Consider the following 27,153-nt stretch of genomic DNA (forward strand, 5'->3'; position numbering starts at 1 on the left):
GGGTTCTGAGACGAGGAAGGAGTTAACACTGCTCCTTGGTTTGCATAAATCTATAACAGTGTGCACAAGTAATCTGTGTGAGCTGGGCTAATCATATCATCATTGTGTAGCTTTGCCCTCATGCCAGTCACTGGTGCACTGTCTAATTTTATTAAGTTCCTCACAGACCAGGAGAATCTTAGTGAGATGCCAGTTCTCTGCTCATTAGCAGTGACCTTCTAGTTTGTTTACTTGGACTTTGCTTTGGCCTCCTGCCCTCAAGTTTACACATTTTTGATTCACAACCATACTGTCACTGTGCCCTCTTGACCCGGGACAGAGGCAGATGAATGGAAGTATTGATGCCAAAGTTATAGCTTCTGTAATAGGCAGCATGCCTGAATTCCTATCTCTTGGTTCTGGTTTCTTTGGAAATAAGGGAGAAAGGAGAAGGTCAAGAACTAAACAGCTATTCAAGAGCTTCAAAGGGTCATCATTAAGCATTACCGTATATGCTATAATAAAGTTATTCATACAGAGTGAGTCCCAAGTAGATATCTTCTATCTCCTGGAATTTTTTGAGGACATCTTCTGCAATCTTGTCCTCATTCTCAAGACTTTGACTGAACTAAGTTCTAATTTCCTTATCCTTGAGAACACAGCTTCATTCTATCCTATTCAAGAAGAATCAGGGTGGGGAGAAGGAGAGAGAGAGAGAGAGAGAGAGAGAGAGAGAGAGAGAGAGAGAGAGAGAATGATCAGCAAGATGGGCGATGTTGTATGACAATAGGATGAAAGAGAGGATTTAGCCTGCAAAGCCAAACAATGGTGTTCATAATATATTAACTCCAGATGAACAAGGGTTCTGCTTCTAGACACAGTTTAATGAGAAATAGACTCTGAAGTTTAGTGATTATCAATATAAGTTTTTATTTTGCAGTAATAGGTTTATCAAACTGACACTTGGACAGGTTGTGCAAGAACTAAAATATACACAATCGAACTGTATTTATCTGTAAAGGACAATGTAACAATGATATCTCCAGGAATGTGGCTGGCTCTGGAGGTCATTTGCTATGCAAAATAAATTGGACTCAGAAAAATACCACATGTTCCATGGATGTTCTATATCTATATCTATCTGCCTATGTAGATTATACACCCCCCACACATATATGTGTGTGTATATGCAGATATATAAATGTATGTATGTGTATATACATGTATACCCACATATACATATATAAAATATATATGAGTTTGATATACACACCTATATATTTGTCAAATAACAATGACTTTATGATTAACTTACTTTATGATTAAACACTGACATAAATTCTAATCCATTGTCTCCTAACTATGTGATCTTGGGTAAACCACTATGTTTGTATGTCTCAGGTTTTAAAACTTGGAGAAAAATAGAGTGTTAGCTTGTGACCACTGTTCAATAGTAAACAAATCAATGTTGTCAGTGTGCATCTGCAATGTTATTATTTGTATGAACATCCTGATATTATTCTCATTGTCTATTACATGAAAATCTACACGAAGTTGGTTGCTTAAACATTACCATAAAAAACCAAACCAAACAAAAACAAATCTTAAGTCTCAGTTCCAATGGAAAAAATCTAGAGTCCTAAACCAGCTTGAACTGCATTTTAGAGCCATTCTAATATTTACTCACTATCACCTGTACTTGCACTTTTCTTACATGAGTTTAAGTCTCTACACCATAATTTCAGGTTTAACATCAAAAGAATAACTGAGATTCTGCAAATTTCTTTACAGGAAGATGGGGTATATTTTTCTGATTGTCTTATTTCCTCAATTTTAGATTTAAGTTGTAACATCTAGTAGCTAAGGGACAATGCCATTCTCAAAATGGAATCAGTACACTTCTATGACTGGGTGTAGCAAAAAGGAACTTATCCTCACCAGGTGATGGTCTTTATTATTTTATAATAAACACAATAAATATCAGAGTCAATAAAAAAAGTGACATAGAAGTAAGGACCCAGAAGATATTAAATCCCTGAGGAATTGAACCCCACTCTGCTTTCTAAGGGTCTACATTTCCTGTGCTATCCAACACAACAGCCAATACCTATGTGTCACAAACCTTGAAATGTACCTATGTACAGTATCCTGAAGACTTTGTATAAAAATATAGATGAATGTAAAATATATTATTTTCCTTATTATTTGTATATTAATTAATAATATTAATGTTTTGTATATATTGGCTCAGATAAAATACATTCTCAAAATAATATCACCTTCTTTTAATTTTAACATTGAAATGATAAATGTGGCTTATATGTTTCTGTTAGATGCACTGGTATGACACAACCCTTAGTCTTTCAACTGAATACTAGTCTTCTCTTTCCTTCATTGTATGGAAATGGGAACCAAGGAAATAGCTCTGCTAGTTCAAAGTAAATGCCTGGGTTCAGAGCCAAAATGGTGACATTACTTCACTTTGACAGTATTTGCAATGCATGTTAACAAATGAACTGTCTTCTTATTCTTTATATGTTAATATTACTTAACTTGGAAGTGGGTAAGAGGGCTCAGTGGAGTAGAGAGGGGGAAGAAAAGAGAAAGCAGAGGCTAGAGGATTGAGATAACCCATGCATTTCTGTTCTTTAGGGAACAACAGTATTGCTTATATCAGATTTCCTAGGGTGTTAGACAGGTAATACATATAATTTAGGCAAATGCATATTATAAGAAAAAAGATTACTTAAAATAATCACTCAGATATTCATATATTCTCAAGGATTCAACAAAATCCACCATTAATTACAAAACTCTTTGTTAGTATTCCTTACAGGGGCATGTCTATTTCAATGTCAAGGTCACATCTTATAAGGTCCACTGTTGCGTGGTGGTCTCCTGATTGGTACTGATGTCTTTTGTTCAATATCTGTTGTGAAAGGCTAAAAGGTAGCACAGGGTGGAGGACCTACTGTAGAGGAGTTGTCACCAATAAATAAGGATGGGATTTTCTTCTGGACAAGTAAAAGAGGTGGTGTCTTAGACAGAACAACTGAACTGCAAGCTACAAGCTCTCTCTCTCTCCCTCCCTACCCCACTCTCTCTCTCTCCATCCCTCCCTTCTCCCTCTCTTCTTTTCTCTTTTTTCTCTCTCCCTCTCTCCTTCTGAACACATACACACTATATATACATATAGACACTATCATCTGTCTATCTATTTTCTATCAATCAGTCAGTTTGTCTATCTATTTATCTATCATCTATCTATGTATCTGTACCAAAGCTTTTCCAGAGTCTATTTGGAGGCAATAACTTGATATGCACTGAGAAGAGCCAATTTTTCATCTCTTTCTCATTAAGTGTGATGTTCATAGGTAAAACCACGGTCAAGTCGATGTGCTTGGTTCCGAGCTGCTGGTTCTCCATTGTGGTTTTGAACCTAATGATATCACAGTGTCACAGTGTATAGAACACATGGGTTACTTTCCTCAAGACTAAAACACTCAGTGTTTTGAAATATATCGGTCTCCATGTTTTCAGACAAGGGATTGTGCACCAGCCTGTGGGATACCACAGCTCAGAAACTAGGCAAGTAGCAACCTAGCTCTCTCCCTCCTCAGTCACTCCTCTGACTCAGCCACTTTCCCCAGATTATTCTTGCCTTCTGTGTTTAGAATTCATCCACACAATTCCACAATTCTAACTCTGTGCAGGTTGGGATAATTCCTAGCTGTGTTTGAGATACACGGGGTAGTAACACATGCTGTTTCTTGATGATATTCTCAGGGGTTTGCAAACATGCATAAAACAATAACAATTATATTTGCCTGCTCACAACTCATGAGAACAGAGCAAGGGTATACAGCAGTTGTTCTCAACCTGTGGGTCATGACCCCTTTGGGGGTTGAATGATCCTTTCAAGGAGGTCACCTAAGACCACCCTGCATATCAGATATTTACATTATGATTCATAACAGTAGCAAACTTAGAGTTATAAAGTAGCAACAAAAATAATGTTGTGGATGGAGTCAGTACAACATGAGGAACTGTGTTAAAGGGCTACAGCATTAGGAAGGTTGGGAATCACTGGTATACAGAATTTTTTTAGTACAATTGTGAAGAAGAAAAAAAATCTCCTGAGTTATGAGAAGACAGTCAGGGGAGATTCTCTTACTGTGATTATAAATTACTTTGAGAAACTATGCACTATTATCTTCTTTCAAGACAGCCTGAAAACTCTTAAATTTCTATTAAGAAAAATCTCAATTTATTTATATGAAAATAAGAATTTTGATAGAAATTGACAGCAAAAATATAATTGTATCTGGATAACCTTACCCAAGAAATTTAAAAAAAAATCTGACTCTGTTTCTTTAACACTTGTAGTTATCTGGCTTAGGTGAGAGCATTTCTCTTTTCTCTGGAAGCTTCTCTTTAGTAGCATCCCTAATTCTCTCCAGATGAAGGGTGGAGATTCACTGCTGTTTCCCGACCTTCAGACTGACACTCCACCTTACTTGGTGATAGTCTAGGTGACAGCTAATCAAAATGGACTTTCAGCCGGGCAGTGGTGGCACACGCCTTTAATCCCAGCACTTGGGAGGCAGAGGCAGGAAGATTTCTGAGTTTGAGGCCAGCCTGGCATACAGAGTGAGTTCCAGGACAGCCAGAACTATACAGAGAAACCCTGTCTCAAAAAACAAACAAACAAACAAACAAACAAAAGACTTTGATTTTTCTCCCCATGGGAGTGGGTTAAATATGTAACTCTTTAAAATATGTAACTCTTTAGATTATATAGTTTTATATAGATTACAAGGTACAATGATTTTATTTAAATATCTCAGTACTACTTGTTTGCCTGTGAGCCTTGATGCCTTAGCATGCATTTGGAACTACAATGTAGCCAGCCCATATGACATACACAACATTGTGCATCTCTCAGAACTTCTGTAGCACAGAGCATTCCATTTATACTCATCAAGCTAATTGGGAAGTTTCTCATCCTTTTTGTCCCCTTGCATGGGACCATCTGAGCCATGATTTGTAAATCCAGAAAACTTTATGCTGTAATCGGTTAGTTCTATCTCTAGTGCTCCAAAGAAGTAGACAGCTAAACCTACTGCTCCAGACACAGCAGGCTGGGTGTGTAGAGTCACCTTGACGGTCTTTGCTGACAACTCATCTGTATTATGACAGAGTTGTCTCATTTACTTCTGGGTCACCACTGAGGCCTGTCTTGTACATTAGCTATTTCTGGACCACCACTGAAGCCCGAGTTCCTCCTCTCTGCCTGCCTGCCTGCCTGCCAACCTATTTGGGTTTCTTTCAGCAATGGATCTGAGAATGAGTGAAAGCAAAGCTTCACTAGACATTTCCTCCTAGGACTTAGACCATTTCAGTGTACTTCTTAAAAGTGAGCTTACCATAGGGTCATTAAAAACATGGCAGCACACTCCACTTTACTGAAAGTATATCCCCCTTCTTTGTGTTTTCCCCAGCCCTGGGATGAAGTGCAGATAAGCTCTGTTTTAATTGGGTTGCCTACCTTAACCTCCTATAGATACCAAAGACAGGGCATTTTAGATATTCATCCATGGTGTATGAGTTTCATGAGCTCTGGCTAGAATTCTGTCTTTATCTGTTTCACTTTACCTAAATCTTTAAAAGAATAAACCAACAAACAACAATTCTCCCTTAACCCAAGCATGTCTCCAGCTGCCCGGCTGCACTTTCTGCGGATTTTCATATGCTCCAACAGAATTGTGTTCACTCAGCTCGAACAATTGCATTTCCAAATTCTGAGTACGGGAGCCATGGCCCAGAGAGAGCAGTGACCCAGGAAAGTCCTGCTCTGCTCCTCTGGGAGGCTGACTCAGACTGGAAATAAGAATTCACCACACTTTCCTTCTTAACAGAAATCTACGGCAAAATTCCTTTCACTCACTTGCTTATTTTTTGCATAAACACACTCTCTGCTGCCCTCAGTAATGGTTTATGTAGAATGTATTTCTCTTTGTTTTCAGAATCTTTCTGGGGCATTTAATTCATATCTTATCACATTTATCATTCTATAAGGTTTGTAGCAATTTCACTGTGTTGTACTATCACCCCACTCTGTGATTCCAGAACTCTTTTGATCTCATCACGAGTGTCCTTCATGTCAGTTAGAGAGTTATTTGTCTCTCTCCTCTCTCACCTTCCTCTGGAAACCAGCGACCTACTTTCTGTCTGTCTGTATTTGCCTAGTCCAGGCATTTCATATGAATAAAACCACGCAATATGTAGCCCTTTCGGTTTGCTTTTCTGATTTCTCTTCCTCTCTCCATTCCTTACTTCTTCCCTCCATCCTCCTTTCTTTCCTAACACCCTCTTTCTTGCTTTCTTTCTAACAGTTTCTCAGTGTAATCCACCTATCCTAGAGCTAAGTAATCCTTAATCCTTAGATCAGATGGTGTTCCTGTCTCAGCGTCCCCTGCTCTGCGATTACAGGTACACGTTACCTTAACTAGCTTATTTATTTTTTTCAGTTAAGATAGCAGAGGCTGGAGAGACGGTTTGGCAGTGAAGACTACAGGCTGCTCTTGAAAAGGACCTTAATTTTGTTTCCAGAATCTGCATGGCAGTTCACAAACACCAGTAACTCTAGTTTCATGGAACCTGATGCTTTGTCTGCCTTCTGGGTTCTGGAATGTAAGTGGATCGGTATATATAAATGCATGTAGTTTTTTCACATACACACACACACACAACAGAGGAAAAATAAATCTTATAGGCTGTTGAGATGGCCCAACATGAAAAGGCTTTTGTCATGGTTAGGACAATGTCTGCAAGGTATATCAATGTTACAGAATGAAACAATGGAATGGCTGTGTTTACTGTATGGCTAAAAACATTATGCTTCCAGTTAAGAGATATTGAAGTTGCACCAACTTTGGGGCTATGTTACTATGAACATTAAATAAAATGGGAATGTAGTGATACACACACACACACACACACACACACACACCTTTATATTTCTGTTGTGTATTGAGTGTAGTTACCTGTATGAATAAAACGGTTTATTTATGTATTCAGTTAAGAGATACTAAATCTCATAGAAAAGAAAGTGAGAAATACCCTTGAATATATTGGCACAGGAGACAATTTCCTGAACAGAACACCAATGGTTAAGACTCTAAGATCAACAGTTGACAAATGGGACTTCATGAAACTGCAAAGCTTCTGTAAGGCAAAGGACACCATCAATAAGACATAATGGCCTACAGACTGGGAAAGGATCTTCACCAAACCTACATCTGACAGAGGGCTAATATCCAAAATTTATAAAGAACTCAAGACATTAAGTACCACCAACAAATCAAATAGCTGAATTAAAAAATGGGGCACAGCTAAACGGAGAATTCTCAGAGGAATCTTGAATGGTTGAGAAGCACTTTAAGAAATGTTCAAAGTCCTTAGTCATCAGGGAAAATGCAAATCAAAACAACTTGAGATTCCATCTTATACCAGTCAGAATGGCTAAGATCAAAAACTCAAGGATGCTGGCAAGGATGTGGAGCAAAGGGAACATCTCTCCACTGCTGGTGGGAGGGCAAACTTGTACAACCACTCAGCCTTACTACTCCTGGGTATATACTCAAAGATGCTCTACTATCCACAAAGACACTTGCTCAACTATGTTCATAGCAGCTTTATTTATAATAGCCAGAAACTGGAAACAGATGTCCCTCAACTGAAGAATAGATAAAGAAAATGTAGTACATCTACACAATGGAATACTATTCAGCTATGAAAAACAAAGACATCCTGAATTCTGCAGGCAAATGGATGAATCTTTAAAATATCATCCTGAGTGAAGTAACCAGTCCCAAAATGCATGGAATGTATTTACTTATAAGTGGATATTAGCCATAAAATACAGGATGCCCATGCTAGATCCACAGGTCCAAGGAAGCTGGACAGGAAGAAGAGCACAAGCAAGAATGCTTGAACCTCCTTTGGAAGGGAGGATGAAATGGTGGTGGAAGGCAAATGGAATGAGGGAAGTGGGTGGGAGAGGAGATAGGGAGAGGATTGTGGGGTTTCATGGTCAGGTTTGCAGATGGGCAGGGGGGATGGCTGGATGGCTATGAGAAAGAATGGAAATCTGCAACTGATGGGGCAGGGTGAGCTAGGGGGCATCTCCAGGAAGAGACTGAGACCTGAGATAGGGAAGTGCCCAAGAATAGAAGTGGGTGTCCTTAGCTGTGACTCACAGAACAGAACCGGGGATATGAAATCTGGGGTGGTTGCCTCTTCTGACAGGCAGGAACCCCTGGTGGAACAATAGGGGCACCAACTCACCCACAAAACTTTCAATCCCAAAATCTATCCTGCCTACACAAAATGCTAGATTGGGGTTGGAGTAGAAACTGAGGGAATGACCAACCAATAACTGGCCCAACTTGAGATCCATCCCATGTCCAAGCATCAATCCCTGACAGTATTAGTTATATTCTGTTAGGCTTGCAGACAGGAGCATGTTGTTCTCTGAGAGGCCCCACCCACCAACTGACTAAGACAGATGCAGACATTCACAGTGCTTGCAGACACAGTGAATGGAGCTTGGGTACCCTTATGGAACAATAGGAAGAAGTATTGCAGCCCCTAAGGGGATAGGAACTACACAGAAAGGCCAACAGAATCAACTAACTTGGAAAGTTGGGGTTCTCAAAGACTGAACTGCCAACCAAAGAACAGTCTATATATGGACTGGACCTAGGCTTCCCAGCTCATATGTAGCAGATGTGCAGCTTGGCATTCATGTGGGCCCTGAGCAACTGGAGTAAGGGCTTTCCCTAAAGCTGTTGCCTGTCCATGAGATTTGTTCTTATAGCTAGGTTGTCTTGGCTGGTCTCAGTGGGAGAGAATGTGCCTAGCTTTGCAGAGACTTGAAGTGCCAGGGTGATGCAGCTATCTAGGAGGGCCCTGACCTTCTCAGAGGAGAAGGGGACAGGGAAATTGGGGAAGGATTTTGAAATGGGGTGACCAGGGGTGGGGTAGGGAGTGGGATATAAAGTGAATAAGTGAAAAATAAATTAATTTTTAAAAATGAGATACTAAAGTTGCATCCATTTGGGGGACTACTTTGAATTAATGCTACTATGAGCATTTGGATATAGTTTTTTATGTGAATGTAAGTCTTCATTTCTGTTGTGTGTGGAGTGGAGTTAAATCCTATAACTGTATGTTTAATTTTGGGGGCAAATGGAAAGTGTTTTCTACAACATTAACATTTTACAAATGTAATAGAAATATTTGAGAATTCCCAGATTGTTATTATCTTTTTCTAAAATTATGTATTTTTCTAAAACTACCATCGCACGCTAATGAGTGCATCATGACTAACAATCATGCAGTGATTGTTATATAAAGTTCCTTAATGACTAATGACATTTTATGTCTTGTTATGTCACTGTAATTTGCATTTCTTTTTGAGAACTAACTACCAAAATCTTATCTATTTTTTTTCAGCTGTGTTGCTCAGTTTTAAAGACTGGGCTTAAGAGTTATCTCTGTATTTTGAGCACTAGAACTCTATGGAGTATATGGTTTGAAGATAGTTCTGTTCATTAAACTGTTGTTTAACTTTTTGTGCCTTCAGATATACAAAAATTCTTAATTATGATGAGAGTTGATCTCTCTCTCTCTCTCTCTCTCTCTCTCTCTCTCTCTCTCTCTCTCTTTTAAAATTAGGTCCAGGTGCTTGATGGACTATTTTGTAAGATTAACTCTATCATGAAATACAATGTTATGAAATGGATGAATAGTGAAGGCTTCCTCCTAAAGTAAGATGAGGTCTCATGGCACCAAGCGCTCTGTCACACCAGGCATCCATGGCACCTTCTCAAACCAGGACACTTTGGGGGCTGATTTCTAAAGGAAACACAACCTACAAAAAGCATGAGTCAACTAACATGGAAAAGCGTTTGTAAGCTTAAGGGGACAGACATTGAAGTCAGAGATCATAGAGAATCAGAGCAAGAACATTAACGATCACCTCAACCAATGCCACTTCATGTCACTGTGGGAAATGAGATTACAAAGAACACTTTTCAAAGTGCCATTTCTTGGTCACTACTATCAGTCCTTGAGATGCAAGGAAGTCTTTGAAGTCCAAACTATCATAATTATTCTAGGATTTTATACACTTCCTTTACTCTCAGTCTCTCACAATGTGCACATTCTAAGGTGCCATTATTTAAATAATGGAATATATTTTTTTATATTCTTACATTGTATAACTTTTTCATATTTATGATATATCTATATAAAATACACATTTGTATTTTACATGTCCATCATACACCTAGCAACTTTGTTTTTTTTTTTTGACACAGAGTTTCTCCGTGTAGCTCTGGCTGTCCTGGAACTAGTTTTGTAGACCAGACTGGCCTCAAACTCAGAGATCCATCTGTGCCTACCTCCTGAGAACTAGGATTAAAGTTGTGTGCCACTGTTGCTCACCCAGCTACATATTCATATCATCTTAATAAACTAAAGGGAATTGCTCCTAGCAATGTTCGATTTTTGAGAATATGAATGTACCCAGAGGCCAAATTGTTTCAGTGTTCATTTCAAGAGATTAAATAATATAATTCCTTCTATTGTCTGAAACATATTTTATTTTAGTATTCTGGAAATAAAACAAATGTTTTTAAAAGTATATAATACATAGCTTTTACTTGGTTAAAACCCACTAGTGTGCATATGTAATAACTGAGCAAATTGATACTTTTTATTAATGTTATACTTAGTTTAAAAGTAATTTCAAAACTTGGTTTTAGAAGGAACTATACTAGAGCAAGAAATAGAACAGAAACACCTCTTCAAAAATCCCAGTTAACTTCCCAGGTCAATATTTTCATAAAATCATGAGTGTTTTTACAAAATCTAATTTTGTCTCTACTGAGTATTTCATTCCTAGAGAAATTTTATTTTGAAAATGTCTTCACCCTCAGGAAACAAAATGGAGAAAATATTTTAAGGATGATGAGGGCATCTCAAAATATGAAATTCCACTAGTAAAGAGGTAAAATTAAACTAATTTATTTTTAGGCGGATGGATGTAGGACCAACTATATAATGGAAAAGTGACCCATACCAGGAGTCAAATGTTTGAGGGAAAGTATATTTCTGGATTTTGACAGCTTGTTCTATTCTTCCAAAACCCACACCTACTTGGACTATGTCACACGGGTAGAAAGAATTGGAAGCTTCATATGAGTGTGGATCTGGCACAAAGGAATATAAACTGCATGGACTACAGCCCCTTTCTGCCACTTTTGACTTATCTAAAAGCTCTAAGACTGTGTGTGTGTGAGAGAGAGAGGGGGGGGCGGGAGCGGGATGGGGGAGGGGAAAAGGGCGAGGGAGAGAGAGAGAGGGAGAGCACAGGAGGAAAACTGAGGGGAGGAAGCAATGTCATGTCTCTGTGTTCTCCAATCTCCAGCCATCAAATTACTTTGGGGGTAGTGTCCAATGGAAGAATTTACATAAGAGAGGATCTGAGTTATGTAGGCTAGGGTAAGAAAAGAGTCGGCATGGAGAGCATGCTTACTCCTCTTCAAGACTACAAGTATTTCAAGAAGTAGGGATGTAGTATATGAGATTCAAGAAGCAATGCTTTTCAATCTCATAGTTTCAACTGTGTGGAACAGGCAGAACTGGTAAGGTTGTCGCAAGTTGAGAACCCTGGTAAAGCTCATCACTATGAACAGCAGGAGTTTGATCTAGCTCCCTACCAGGTTCCAGTCCTGGAACATTCGACCACAACACCCTACTAAGAGGACCATGACATCTGGTCACAGAGCATAGAACCAGAGTTCTCCATGCTAATGAGGTATCTAGATAGGCCCTGAGTGTTTAGCCAATGAACTTCCCTTCCTGGGCATCCATTCCTGCAAAAAGGTATTTAATCTCTGGTGCACCCTAAAACCTATGCATCCCCATCTGCCATGAATAAAATAGTTTGGATAAGCAAGGACTATCTCCTTCAACAAAAAACTACAGTCGGAGCGTGAGCTGTGCCCAGGTCTCTCTTAGAAGCCTCTCTATACTCCCGGCACTCATTCAGAACTAAGCTGGATTTTCCCTATCCTAGGCTCATTGAGGGCTCGTGGACTCCCGTTCCCAACTTCTGGTGGCATCTGGGTACACAGGAGTTTGAGTCCAGCCTCTGCTGTTTTTCACCTGAATAATCACAGGCTGGGAGCCCTTAGACCATGCTTTGTCTCCCCTGAGCAGCACATGTAGGTGCTCTGGCATCCCAATAGAGCACAACTGTGTCTGAAATAACATAAATGTCCACACGCTATCTTCAGACCTAACTTTCTCTTGTCAGTTCCAGACTGAGATCTCTACCTGCATATTCAACAACTCCTTCCAGCTCTCTTAAGCATCACAAATCTAACATCTTAAAAACCCAGTTTATAATTTCTCCCTATGCAAACTACCCCATTGCCATTGTTTATGTTAGAAGCATCCTTCCTGAGATCAGTAAGAGTGACACCTCACCTGGAAGTTTAATAGACATCTCATACTTAACAAGGACAAAAGGAACTCAGATTTTCCCAGCTGAAAGTAGCTAAGGTTGGAAGCAGAATTATATAACAAATATCTACCAGAAATGCTGCAAGCAACAAGGATATAGGCTGCACTTTGATGCATATACAACCAATGACCTTGTAGATGTCTCCTGTCTTCCACAATAGGAATTATCCACTCTTCAAGTTAACCTGAAGAGAATTTTTGAATTCAGATTGTCTTAGAAGAATTCCTATGATATAAAGAATAAAATCAGAACTCCTTCCTCTGGCTAACACAACTCTCTGTAATTTGATCCTGTCTTCCTTTTATTTATTTATTTATTTTTAATTTATTTTTTATTAGGTATTTTCTTCATTTACATTTCCAGTGCTATCCCAAAAGTCGCCCATACCCTCCTGTCTACTTTTTAAAGTATATTAAATTTTATTCTTCTTTTACCCACCTTGTACAGTCATACCGGTCCTCTCAGATCCTAAAGATGCCAATAACTTAGGGGATTCCTAGTTGATTTTTTAAAAAAAAATAGACTTTATGACTGAATAACATTACATTAAGTATATAATTCACATTTTCTTTACTTTCTGAACATCTCACTAGCTGCTATGTACCACATCTTTTGTATCTGCTTGGACAATGATTAGAACCTAAGTTGATTCTATTTATCTTAACTATTATAAATGATATTCTCATAAGTAGGGCATCTCTTCATTATGTGAATTTCCTTTCTGTTGATTGGATAATATTTATATTATAATATAATTTATATAAGATTTAAAACTAGAAGTGGGATTTTGGGATCATATGGTATATCTATTTGTAGTTTGATTGTGGAACCTTCATTCTGTTCCATGTTTGGGAGTCCTCTTCATATCTTTGCCAACATTCGAGAAATCCTGTTATTTTCAGCAAATGGATAGAATAGCAAATGGATAGAATAGGAAAATACTATGTTAAGTAAAATAAGCAAGGAAGAGAAAGACATGAACCATATGTTCTTTTTCATATGTGGAAGATAAATAAAGCTGACCTGACCTGAATTTAGAATACCAGTTACTTAATGTTGGGAAGTGTGGGGATGGAGAGCATATATATATATATACACATACACACATATATATGTATAATTGATACATTCTTAAAAGAAAATATCACAGGTTTAATAGATTGATGTTTAGTGATTTTACAGAAAAATTTAGCAGAAAGTTATTTTCAATATAGCCCACTTAATTTTATACTGCTAACTTCTTACGTTCATGTGGTACATATGTTAAGTTGATGAGCCAATATTGATATATTATTGTGATCTAAAATCCATAATTGATACTAGGTTCACTCTTTGTGCTCATTTCTGCATATAGACAAATGCATTATGGCATGTGCTTGTGGCTTGCTTGTGCAGTTTCTTTGGTGATAACAGCCCTGTACCAAATAGTTCACTGCCCTAAAATTCCTTCCCTTTCCTCTGCTCAGCTGCAACCCCATCAACCTCTAATACCCAAGGATCATTTTTACATTTTCAATAATTCTATTCAGTTGAAATCAAGGTATGTATCCTTTCTAGATTTTTTTCCACTTACCAAAATACATTTAAGGCTGTCTGCTCTCATTTGGTGACCTGATTGATGGCTCATTTATTCTTGTCACTAAATACTATTCCACTGTATCTACTTACTTACTGAAGGGCATCATTTTGCTTCCACATTTTGGTTATTATGAAAAAAGTTGTCATGGACAAAAATGTCAACTCATTTGGAAAAGGAACAAGGAACATATATCATATGCTAAGACTATTTTTAGTTTTATAAAAAAATTTTAAAATGTCTTTCAAAGCTGCTGTACTATTTTGCATTTCTACCAGTAATGAATGGGTGCTTTTGTTAGCCCCTGTCCTTGATAGCACTTGAGTTGTCAGTGTCTGGATTTTAACTGCCCTATTAGTTGTATGGTCTCTTCTAATTTTCAATTCCCTGATGACATATATTGAGTAATTTTCCATATCTTTTTTGTAACTTGTACACTGTCTCTGATGAGCATCTGTTCAGATATTTCAACCTGTTTTTATAATTTTTTCATTTGAAGCTAGCTTTAAGATTTCTTTGTATAACTTGGATATAAATTTCATATTTCTGAAAGTGTATGGAGTGTCTTTTAATTCTCTTAACACTTTGACAGAACAGAAGTTTTTAATTTTCATCAACACATGCAAGGCCACTTAGTTTTTCTCATGTGTTAGAGTTTTATACATTTGTAGTTTATATTTGGATTTGTATCCAACTGGAGTTCATTTTTATGACACAAGAGCTATCTCTACAGTTTTTGCATGTAAATATCTGGTAGTTTCAGTACCATCTGCTGAAAAGATGCTCCTCTCTACATATTCTGCTCCTTTGTTGGCAATCAGTTCACTCTATTTATCTGGGTTGATTTCTGGATTTTCTCTTCCATTCTACTGATGATTTGTCTAGTATTTTTCAAAAAATCTCAGTCTTGAAGTTGACTACAGTCATTCCTCACAGTTCATTCTCTTTTATTACTGTTATTCCATGTCTTCTGACTCTCCATGTAAACTTCAGAATTTATTTTATTAATGTTCACAAAATATTTTTTCTGGGATTTGGATTAAGTTGCACTGACTCCATAGAATACACTGGGAAGATATGTCATCATAACCATACTGAATCATCCTACCCATGAACCTGGCCTTTCTCTGTTTTGAACCTCTTTGATTTCTTTCATTAGAAAGAAATTCATACTATCTGTGAGCTTACGGATACCACGGTTGGAATGCAGTTAGTAATTATACTGGTTTAAGAAATGGACAGTGAGAAGTTCTCCCTTCTACCCCAACCTACAGGTAAATTCAGCTCTTACCCCTCATCACAAATCTTCCTGCAGCAGATGGAGACCATTACAAGAATACATAACTGGTCCAAATGCATATTTATGAGTTATCTATCTCTCAGCAGTCATTAATTGCCTGTAGTTCATGGAGGGGTAACACCTTCTGAAAATGTTCACAGTAGTATTGACATATTAGCTGGTATTGTAATTAGACAGGTCTTTTTTAGGGGGCCACACTGTCAAGACTCCCTGTCATAGATAGAAGATACTATCTCACAGCAGATGTCTGTTTCTACCATCTCTTCTGAAATATTTTCTGGACCTTAGGTGTAGGTGTTACATTGTAGACGTGGGGCTCTACTAAGCAGAGTCAGTAGCATTGGCAGATACTTTAGATATGGTATACGGACAAGTTTTAGTAGAACTAAAAATTATACCTATAAACAAGTTTACTCAAAAATAAAGTCCTTAAATTAATACCTGTTCCCCCTTCTAGTACAATATAATACTTTTGTTTTCTAGACCAAAGATGGAGAAATGATCTCCCTAGGAGAGCATGGAAGAAACATCTGTTCTATCATCCATGGTGGCTTATAGGGGTTATAGAGAGCTCAGGGGTGAATGCTTGCTTTGCAATCAATAAGATTTGAGTTCTGATCACCAGCAATCATGTAAAAATCCAGGTGTAGCCACATATGCCTGTAACCCAGCACAAGAGATAGAGCATGGGAGATAGAAGCATAGTGGAGGTTGCTATCCAGCCAGTCTAGCCAGTACACAGCTCCAGGTTTAGTGAGGGGCCCTGTCTCAAAAGATAAATGTAGACAGTGAAAGAGAACACCCAGCGTTCTTCTCTAGCCTCCCCATGTGTAAGCATCAGAGTGTGAACCCACACATACACATGTACTTATATGTATAATACACACACACACACACACACACACACACACACACACACACCACAGCTTCTCAGTATTTGACCTAAGAATAGAATGAGCAAACAGTTATCTAGAACTGAAGGAAAAAAAGGCAAACACATTACACATTGAGGATCCCAGAGTCCACGGGGGAAAGGCTGGAAGAATAAGATGCCTAACATTGGGCATGGTGTGTGTTAGGCTTTAATGCTTATTGGATTCCAAAATAAAGTTGTAGAGTGCAACAGTCAATTTAACATCTGGGTCTTTCCAAACAGGGACAGCAGCACACTTGCCTTTCCCTACATAGTGACTACTTCCATGGATGTGTGCTGTTTTGTATGTGTGTTTTCTAGGGCCTCTTCTCCTCTTTACTTGCTGAAATGCATGTTCCTCTTTGCTTTTACTATAGCATGTCGGGCACTGCTTTGCCATTATGAGCTGATTTTCTCTTTTACCACACTGTTCTCTTGCTAATTCTCAGCACACCACCGACTCCAAAATAAACAACCAAACCATTCTGCTGAGTAATTGAAACTCACAGGGCCCCATTCATCTCCTACATTCAGTCGTTGAGTTTCTTGATACTTAATGCCACTTCTCATCTTCAATTAAAAAGCACTGCCTGGCACATGCTGTTTTAATCAATGTGAATTACATTCTATCTTTATAGATGTGCTTTTCCCATTCCCTTGGGTGTGCAATTCATCAAGCATGAGTAATATCTGGCACAGGGTACCTCTAATGGCTTCCTTTTATGATTAGATCAATGAGTGTCTGAATTAAGAGAGGACATATCTAGGGAAAGAATGCCTCCAAACTCTTTGAAAATGGTGTTAAGGAGAAAACATGGCAGTCTAAAAACATTAACAACAAAATTGCTTCAGGGCACTCGAATCCTTATCCATGGAAACTTGGAATCATTTTAGAAGATTTGCAGTAAGTAGTGATGTGATTGACTTGATCTCTGAACACTTGAATGAATTTATGCACTCTTCTTTAGGGCTTAGCATACTTTAAAAGTCACATTAAGCCCAAAGATAACTTTAACAAACCAGTTCTTACTTTTTGACTACATTGCCTCAAGCCCTTGATTTTCAAAATACTATGCCCAATTTTCAAAATTTCTGTGTAAAACTTAATATAAATACATCTATATATTTATAAAAAATATTTAAAAGGTTTTTTTACTTTTATTTATTTGTTGTGTTGGACACATTCATGCCACAGCTTGGGTGTGGAGGTCAGAGAACAGCATGCAGAAATCAGCTGTATCCTTTCACCTTGTGGGCCTTGCGTATTAACCTCATGTCATCAGGCTTGGTAGCTTGTACCTTTACTCACTGAGCCAGCTTGCCAGCCCATGTGTTCTTTTTACTCAAAGTGTCTGTCATAGCTTTCTATTACTGTGATAAAATATTATGAGCAAGGCAACTTACAAATGGAAGCATTCGGTTTGATTTAATATTTTAGAGGGACAGAGTCTATGCTGGTGGAACAAAGGAATGTATGAGAGCTCATATCTTGATCTACAATCATGAGGCACACACAGACACAGATATGGGGGTGGGGTGAGAGAGAGAGAGAGAGAGAGAGAGAGAGAGAGAGAGAGAGAGAGAGAGAGAGAGAGTTCACAAACTTGGGAACTGATTTCCAATGTAGGAACCTATGGGGGCCATTCATATTTAAGCCACAAAAATATCCAGCTATATATACTCATTTGTAACACTGTTTTCTTCCATTCATTTTTATTCACTCTTTACTTTCTTTCATTTCATATATATATGTTCAGAGTTCTGCACATCTTATCATACAGGTAGAGTATAGTCTAATTAAATAATACCCAACAATTGGCCATCCATTATGGGATATTTATTATTTCAAGAAATATACTGCAGTGAACAGTTTTGTGTATATAAGCACACACTGTTTATACATATGTATGAATATATTATGACGAATCATAAGAAGCTTCTTAAAAGGATATTTGCTGTTATAACTCTTACTGTAATTGCCAAGTCTGAGAACCCCCATAAAGCACTGGTGTCCCAAACACATGCTAAACAAAATTTAATCAGAACCCAGCTTTCTATAATCAAAGTTTTATTACCAAAGCCTTCCACATTCGTTTTCACGATTACTGGTAAGCCAAAAAGCAAGCAGCAGATGTTGGCCTTGCTATGATTAACGTAACAGATCTCAATTGAGTGCAGATGAAACTGCTACTTTTTCAACCACTCTGTGGCCCCATAACAGGCTGTAGTGGTGATGTCACATATGGATCAATGCTCCAGCATGACTCACACCTGTCTTCTGAAACACTCCATTGTGGCTTTATTTCTGGGTGGAGTGGGGTGTGACTCATTCACTGACTCAACCCATCAACACCCTAAATCTGCTTATGAAAATACCACATGGGGATAAGTCTGCAACCACTCTCCTATTTAGCAAGCACACAAGGCACAGAGAGCCCCAACCTATAAAAGGTTTTTGTTCTCTAAGCTTCACTGCAGAATGTAGTTAGTTCTTGAGGTTTCCCAGTCCTCTCCTTCTTCCCTTGCCCACCTTCATATCATCATTTTAGCCATGTTTGTTACTCTGCTTCCCAATAGCACCATAACCAGAAGATAATTAAGGAGTAAATCAACAGGTATGATGATTGATGGGTGTAATGTCATAACTGAACACTTCAGGTAAATCCCTGTGCTTGGTGATGTATATATAATTTATCTGTAAATAAACAATATAAAACTGAGGATTATTTGGTACCCCCCCCTCTTCACTGGGAATGTGATAGCCTCACAGCCCATTTTGGCTGAGTTCTTTTTTTCTTTCAAGAAGTGGGTTGTGCTCAGTTAGCCCCTAATCGCAAGTTTAGTTGATGCCCCCTGCCCTGCCTTAACCCTCCTGGAAGCTGGAATATTAGTCTGTGGCCCCCAAGTTTTGGTCTGTTAATTCCTTTGCTTCTTCCTCTCAAGAGACAGTACTGCCCTCAGCAAACTTTGCATGTTTCCTTGTTCCCTGTTCAGTTCCAACACCTACATCAAGCCAGTGTCTGTTTTATGTTTGTTCAGGCTTTCTATTCTCACCAGAGAATTTTCTGTGACTGGATTCTTTCATGGTAGAAGAGATTGCTACTATTCCATTCAGGAAACCTCATTAGTAGGTCAGAAAAAACTGTATCTCTGGTTAAGCCATCATTAAGATCAGATCCCCTTCCTGTCAACACACACACACACACACACACACGAGCACATATGTGCACCACTAAAATGAGTTGCAATTCTCAAGGCTATTTCCACATCTGAAAACGCACCTGGGAAAGGCAGGGAGGTCATCTTTGCATCGTCTCTCTTTTACTCCATCCTGCTTGCCGTCCTGAATCAAGGCTCAGATTGTGAGTATACGGGAGGGATGAGACAGACATACTTGAGCAGAAGAGGTAAAGTGGAAAGTGGCATACTTATTCAGGAAGTGGCATACTTATTCAGGAGCTGGGTAAAATGCTGCCACAGGTGAGGCTGCGTGAGAAGTGAGGCTCTGTTTCCTCCAGGTGGTGCTTACTCAGTGTCAAGCCACGGTGTTTTGTTTTAGCAGTCTTTTCTCAGTTCCTCATACATTGAGCCACATACAACATACCATCTGTAGGGGTCATTCCATCCCATTTGCTGGTTGTTTGGAAATGCACGGGCCAACAAGAACCAACATACAGATGTCCCTATCCTTGAACACACACTGGCTTGACTCTTGCTCTCATGGGAAGCTCCATTTTGGAGAAACTGATAGTAATAGGAGATGATTCAGGTTCTGGCTTTATTGTGCATAATGGACAGCGGTTGGGTGGTCTAGAGCACCCACCTTAATCTCTCTTTCCTTTCCTGCATAATTGTCTGGATATGTATGGTCCAAGAAGTTATTTAGGTAATTTGTGATTGCTCTTGTTCTGCAGGAAAAGCCAAGGAAGTTCAAATATAATTGTGTGAACTCCATGATTAAAGAAGACACATTAGTGGGAAAGCTACTGCAGTCCAGATGATGCATACAAGGCAGAACATATGTCCACAGAGGCCCTTTAGCTCCTCTGCTTACATACAAACAGGAACAACAGAAGGAGAAGGAGATCATGCATGCACACTATGCACAGAGCACAGAAAGACACCAAGAGACAAGTACTTCTAATAAAAGTAACCGTGCTCTTAGAGTTTACCTTGCTATAGGAAATATTGCATATATTGGCCAGTCAACAATGTACCTATATGCTTTCAAATCAGCAGCTATATACGTTTTTAATGAAGTATTACTAACATCTCCTTCAAATATGCTTCATTTTAACTCATAATTGTGGCCCAATATTACTACAATTAATAAAAATTTAAATACTTATTTACATAGGAGGCAGGGTGGTCTATAATGAAGCATATGGGCTTTGGGGCTGCATAGAGGTGTTTTTACTTACAACAAAAATGAAAGACAATGTAATTATACACGGCACTGCTGTCGAATCATGGACATGTTCTAATTTTCTGAGATGTTGCTGGCATAAAAACTTCAGTTCATATTTTACTTAACCTGGAACACACCTGTCTGTTCTGAAAGATTGACAGAAAGAAAACTCCAAAGCACAACTTGAACTTCTGTAGCTTCTCCCAGAGCTGCTTGCCATTGGGCTGAAAGGCCCGCCCCCTGGGCTGTTGTGTGGAATAGAACAACTCAGAGTGAGCACCCCCCCCCCAGAAGCCTTCACTCATAACTACGGTTTGGCACATGCTAACTATTCCAACCACACCCACATCCATCTATGTGCATGTGTGCATGTTCATGCACACAGATGGTAGCGACTGTGGAAGAGCAGTACTTGAACCAGAGCGAGCAGCAGCTGTGAAAGCTGTAGGATGGATATGCCCGTGGACCTGAAAGCAAGATGAAGCTACTTCTAGTGACATCTATATGAGTTTTTAAAATAGTATTTGCATTTCTCATTTTTAATGAGGGCATAAGCTTTGCATTATCTAGTTCTTTCTTCAGGTGACTTTCCTTACTCTTTAGAACAATCTCTAACTAAGCATCAGAAATAATACCACACGGACAGGAGACAACAATGAACCGCAATTCTTAAACGCGTTCTCACGACCGGCCAGGAAGAACACAACAAACCAGAATCTTCTGCGGCAAAACTTTATTGCTTACATCTTCAGGAGCAGGAGCGCAAGCCCCCAGCCCCAAAAACGAAAGCCCCCCGCTTACATCTTTAGGAGCCAGAGCGCCAGCGCGCCAGAGCGCCAGCAAGAGAGAGAATGGCGGAAACCCCGTCCCCTTTTAAGGAGAATTATTCTTTGCCTAGGACGCATCACTCCCTGATTGGCTGCAGCCCATGGCCGAGTTGACGTCACGGGAAAGGCAGAGTACATGTAGTGGTAAAATACCCTTGGCACATGCGCAGATTATTTGTTTACCACTTAGAACACAGGATGTCAGCGCCATCTTGTGACGGCGAATGTGGGGGCGGCTCCCAACACGCAATGACCGAGAGAATTCCCACAAGGTCATATAAGTTCTTGGATTCTCCTTTAGCCACAATTGGATCTAAGAAACAGATTCTTCTAAGCTTTAATTTTAAGTATTTTACATTAGCGTAAAGAACTTTCCACAACCCCAATAATTTTTAGAAATAATATAATATAAAGGTCTGTCTAATTTTAATGAAATTAATAGGTGGAGTTTCATATTTCTAAAAGAAATAAAACAAAATGGGTATTAAGTATTTATAATGGGAAATTGAATTTATAGAACTGTGATATGATTTAAATAAGCTTCCTTTAAAATACATAAAAAAGCTTTGTTTAGACATGTATACTAGCACATGTTAAATAATAAAATTTATTGTGTAAATGTGCAAATCTACTAGAGTATATATTTTATTTCAGATAGCTAAGACTCTCACGAAATGTTCATCAATTCATGTTTATAAATCAACAGAAAAAAAGGACAAACTAAAGAAAAGAAAACAGTTGTCAGAAGAGGAACCCAAAGCTCAACAGACCTCAGTGTGTAAAAGAATGCTAGTGGCTGTCCTTTGTCCTCCTTGTTCCTGGATACAGAGCACACAGACAATGTTGACAACTCCCAACTTCATCTTAGCCATGTGCCAAAGCATTGCCAATGGAATGCAAACGAAAAAGGTAGGTGCAATTTCTACCGTATTTGCCTACAGGAAAGTCACTTTCCCTGACTTCTCCATACATTAATATAAAAGTATGATATTGAAAACTTAAACTTACACTTAAGAAAATATATTGCACCTGTTATATAATGTTTTGTTATGTGTATAGAATGCATAATATATTACTAGAACGTACATTTCTGTCTCTGCAAGCTGACAGATCTTTTTTTTTTTTTTTTCTGATGGACAATTTCAAAACCCTTCCTTCTTCTCTTTGGAATGAACAGTGTGCTATTGTTGCCTACAGTCATTCTCAGACATGATCACACATCTTGCTCCTGCAAAATGTGGATCAGTAGGCGATGGTTACATTTCCACCACTCCTGCGCCTTTACTCTCCCCAGCCTACCATGGCCAGCATTCAACTGTCAACTCGTAGAAGATGAACAGTTTTAGATTTCACAAGCACATGGTTTCTCACAGCACTCTTCTTTCTGTTTGAGTCATTTCATGCCATATAAGGATTCCCATTTCCATACATCTTTCTGCAAATGGTGTGATTTCAATCTGCTCGTGACTGATTAGTATTCAATTGTGTATATGCACTGCACTCTTATCCCCCATTCATCAGGTGGCACACACGGAGCATGGGAGTGCAGCTGTCCCTTTGACATATTGATTTCATTTCCTTAGGTTATATACACTGCTGGGGGATGTCTAAATCATGTGGCATTTCTCACTTTACTGGTCTGAAGAATCTCCATACTGTTTTACATAATGACTGGAGTAATTTACATTATAGCCAGCAGTATGCAAGGGTTCCCCCTTTGCCATCTACTGTTGTTATTAGATAATAGCCATTATTAGTGAAGTAATTGTGATCTGTATTTCACAAATGATTTGTGATGCTCAACATTTTCATGGAAATGCCATGCGTATACTTTCTTTCAGGAACTGTCTGTTCACACTGTTACTCATTTTAAAATTAAGTAATTTGGGTTTATGCTACTGAGCATTTGAATATAAAATTTAAATTTTTTTCAGGAGCTGGAGAGATAGCTCAGCAGTAAAAAAAATGCTTTTTGCTCTTTCGGGGGACCTGAGTTTGGTTTCTATCACCCACATGGAGCCTCACAATCCTATATAGCCCCAGTTCCAGAGGATCCAACACCTTCTCTTGTTCTCTGTGGGAACTCCATGCACATGGTCTACAAACACACAGTCAAGCAAAACACTCATACATACAAAAATACAATAAATAAATCTTAAACTAAAAGGCATTCAAAGCATAACTGCATTCTATTAAATGTATACACTTGTAACCAATGTACAAATGGGAAGAATTCATACCTGGTTCTTGACAGTTATTTCTTGGGAGGCAAAGTAAGGAAAGTCTGCTGTGGGGAAGAAAATAAAATGTGCTTCAAAGCTACCCATAGGGTTTAATTTTATGACTAAATAACTAAATCATAATATATGTATATTTAAATATATTTACCTAGGGTTTATATTATACATTATATACAAATAATATGCTGTTTATAATTTATATATAATTAATATATCATGTGTATTGTATTATTATATAATGTATCAATAAATAATCATATAGAATTTAGATATAACATATTATAAGATACAATATATAACAATACTACTTAGTTTATATAATGTTCACATAGATAGCTATAGATATATCCTAAATATATAAACAGAAATATGCTAGACATAGGTCATATAGGGGAAAGGTGCTTATATAAATCTTTTTTGAAACTCATCAGTCAATGATTTCAGTGTAAGTGCTTAACACAGCCATAGCAGAAATCCGTATAAAAGGAAAACTCTCCTTTTCCTCTGGAGAGCTGCCTGTTAACATGAATCAGCACATCACCAACATAAAACATGTATTACGATCATCTTGGTTCTTTTAAACAAATTTTTAAGATTTAAAAAAATGTCAAAACTTAGTAGATATATTGTGTCAAATTTTCAAGGATTATATTTTCACATAAGCTGCCCTCTTAGTATGTGCTGAAGGGAGTAAAAACAATTTGAACATCTCTCAAAAAAAGTTTAACCAGAGATTTTTGTTGTGTTGTTGTTGTTGTTTTTGTTTGCAACACAGGGTTTCTCTGTATAGCCCTGGCTGTCCTGGAACTCACTCTGTAGACCAGCCTGGCCTTGAACTCAGAAATCTGCCTGCCTTTGCCTCCCATGTGCTGGAACTAAAGGCATGTGCCACCACTGCCTGGCCAGAGATTTTTTTTTTGAAAGCTGTCACAATAGCTAAGCACACTTGCTCTTATAGAGGGCCCTAATTCAGATGCTCACAAGCATCGGTAACTCCTGCTTCTGCGGGTCCAGCATCCTCTTCTGACCTCCTCCAAGGACACTGACTGCGCGTGGTGCATATACATGCAATGCATGCATTGGTCTTGATGGATTTAAGGTACAAACAAGGAATGTCAAATTGAGTGGGTAGGGAAAAGTGAGTGAATCTGGGAAGTTGTTGGGAATGGGTGGGTGGGTGAATATGATCACATGGTATAAAAACTGGAAAGAACTAAGACAAGTTTTAAAATGATTCTGGGTTTTGGTTTGATTTTATTAATAGTAACACATTGAATCCTGGCTCACTCATCATTAAGTGCTCTGCTAATTGAAATCATTGCTTTGATGCAACTTTCTATCTTTGTTTTTTGGATGGGCTATGTAGGCTAGGCATGGCAGCTCATGTCTACAATCCAAGAATTTGCAAGGTGGAACCAGGAGAATTCCCTTAAATTCAAGACCAGCCTGGTCTACAAGGGAACTCCAAGCTAATCACAGCCACAAAGCAGACCTTATCCCTCATAATCAGGAATCAAAAAAATAAGATAAAACAAGGTAGAATGCAATACATAATAATAGAAAAAATATTCATCAGAAAGAGAAAAATTAGTTATTCATAATTTCACAGTCTACAGATAACTATTACCAGGTTAATAACTTTTCAGCTCTTTTGTATTTATATATTTTTCAAAAGCATTATTTGTTCACCTAGCTATTTCCATTAAGACTGTCTTCCCCCTCTCTTTGTAGGATCGCATTTTCTACAAGTATAATTTTGTTTTATATCAAGAATTCTACTGTGCATCTGTAACTGAGTTTATTTGTTCGTTCTAACACTGTTTCATAGATTGTCTGCAATTCACCATGCAGACAGGTAATATGATTAGCGTCCCAGAGAGTGTTTGCACATATTGCTCTTTCTTATTTTGGAATAAATTTTAATACATTTAATTCCTGAGTCAAAATTTATGGGAACACTTCAAACATATTTTTGCTGATTATTTTTACGGAAACTGGGTAGTCATAGAAAAAACTTGATGTTGTGCATAAAACACATTTCAGTGATATTAAATTGTTTTCATTTAAATACCAAAACTTTAAAACTTTATAATAAAATTAAAAAAAGAATCTTTTTAAAAATTGTGTGTGCACGGGGTATTCATGTGTTTGCCTGAACATTTGTTTGTGCAACATATATGTGTGTGTGTGTAATGCTTACAGAAGCCAAAGAGAACAGTATTGGGTACCCTAGCACTGTAGTTACAGGCATTAGCTGCCATGTGGGTGCTGGAATTGAACCCCAGTCCTCAGGAAGAGAAGCCAGGGCTTTTAACCTCTGAGTCATCTCTCCTACTTCCAACAATACTTTTAATGACACCATTAGAAAAGAACATAATACACAGTCAACAAAGGTAGCAATAAATGGTCTGAATGAATTCAAATGTAAACACTTCTTATAATAAAAATATCACAAAACCAAAATAACACTTGGAACGGTGGTGTATGCCTATAATAAACACTCCAAGTCTGAAACAGGAGGATCATTCGTGAGGCCAGCCTAGGCCACATAACAAGACCCTGCAACTGTGTCTCAGCAAACAAACAAACAAACAAACAAACCGATCAAAGTGGGCTGGGAGAAAATACCTGCTCCTGTATTACACACTAGAGGTTAGCAGCAAAATGTAAGAAATCATAAGTCAATAATAAGACAAGAGAACAGAAAAATAGGTAGAGGTTATAAAGAAAAAAACATATAACAATGAAACCTGATGGTTATTAAATATATGGGAGGTTTAAGCTTATTAGTAATAAATGTGCTCTAAGTCAACTTCTTGGTTCACATCCATCAAATCACGAAAAAAAAATCAAATTAAAGAATGTGAAGTGATTGGGACTCTCAGACATTGATGATGAGAATGTAAATTGGTTCAAATGTGTTGAGAGGCACTTTGGCCAGCAACTGCTTAAGTTATGAATGTACACTATCTAAGTCAGGGTCTGGGGGAGTCAAGCAACTGTCTAGCAGCTTGGCACTTAAAGGAAAACTCATGGGGTCAGAGACCCATAGGTTTGGTGCTGAAAAGTAGGTACCTCTTTAAATAGTCTCTCCTTTGCTTTACCATGACCCAAGTCCTGATGTAGGAGACCAAACAGCAACAGCTCTGTGTGTGTGTGTGTGTGTGTGTGTGTGTGTGTGCGTGCGTGTTTGTGTGTGTGTGTACTGGAAGTATTTTACCAAGGGGACACAGCCTTCTGGAAGCTAACTCCATCCTCACACCTGCTTCCTGGAGACGTTGGATAACTTTAGGAGTGGTATGAATGGTATGG

At 38.2% G+C, this 27,153-nt stretch overlaps 1 protein-coding gene across 13 annotated transcripts in view; it reads right to left on the reverse strand.

The window, feature by feature from the left end:
• Positions 1-27,153, reverse strand: part of Psd3 (pleckstrin and Sec7 domain containing 3) — a 522,982-nt gene that overhangs the window by 449,643 nt on the left and 46,186 nt on the right. The window contains exon 2 of one of the 13 annotated variants that reach the window (XM_017312700.2): positions 23,842-23,888. The exons of the other annotated variants lie outside the window; for them this stretch is intronic. The gene's annotated coding sequence lies outside the window, so the exon portion shown is untranslated. The remainder of the gene's footprint in view (positions 1-23,841; positions 23,889-27,153) is intronic. 13 annotated transcript variants of the gene reach the window in all.

Source organism: Mus musculus, chromosome 8 (assembly GCF_000001635.26).
Source record: "Mus musculus strain C57BL/6J chromosome 8, GRCm38.p6 C57BL/6J".
NCBI classification, from domain to species: domain Eukaryota; kingdom Metazoa; phylum Chordata; class Mammalia; order Rodentia; family Muridae; genus Mus; species Mus musculus.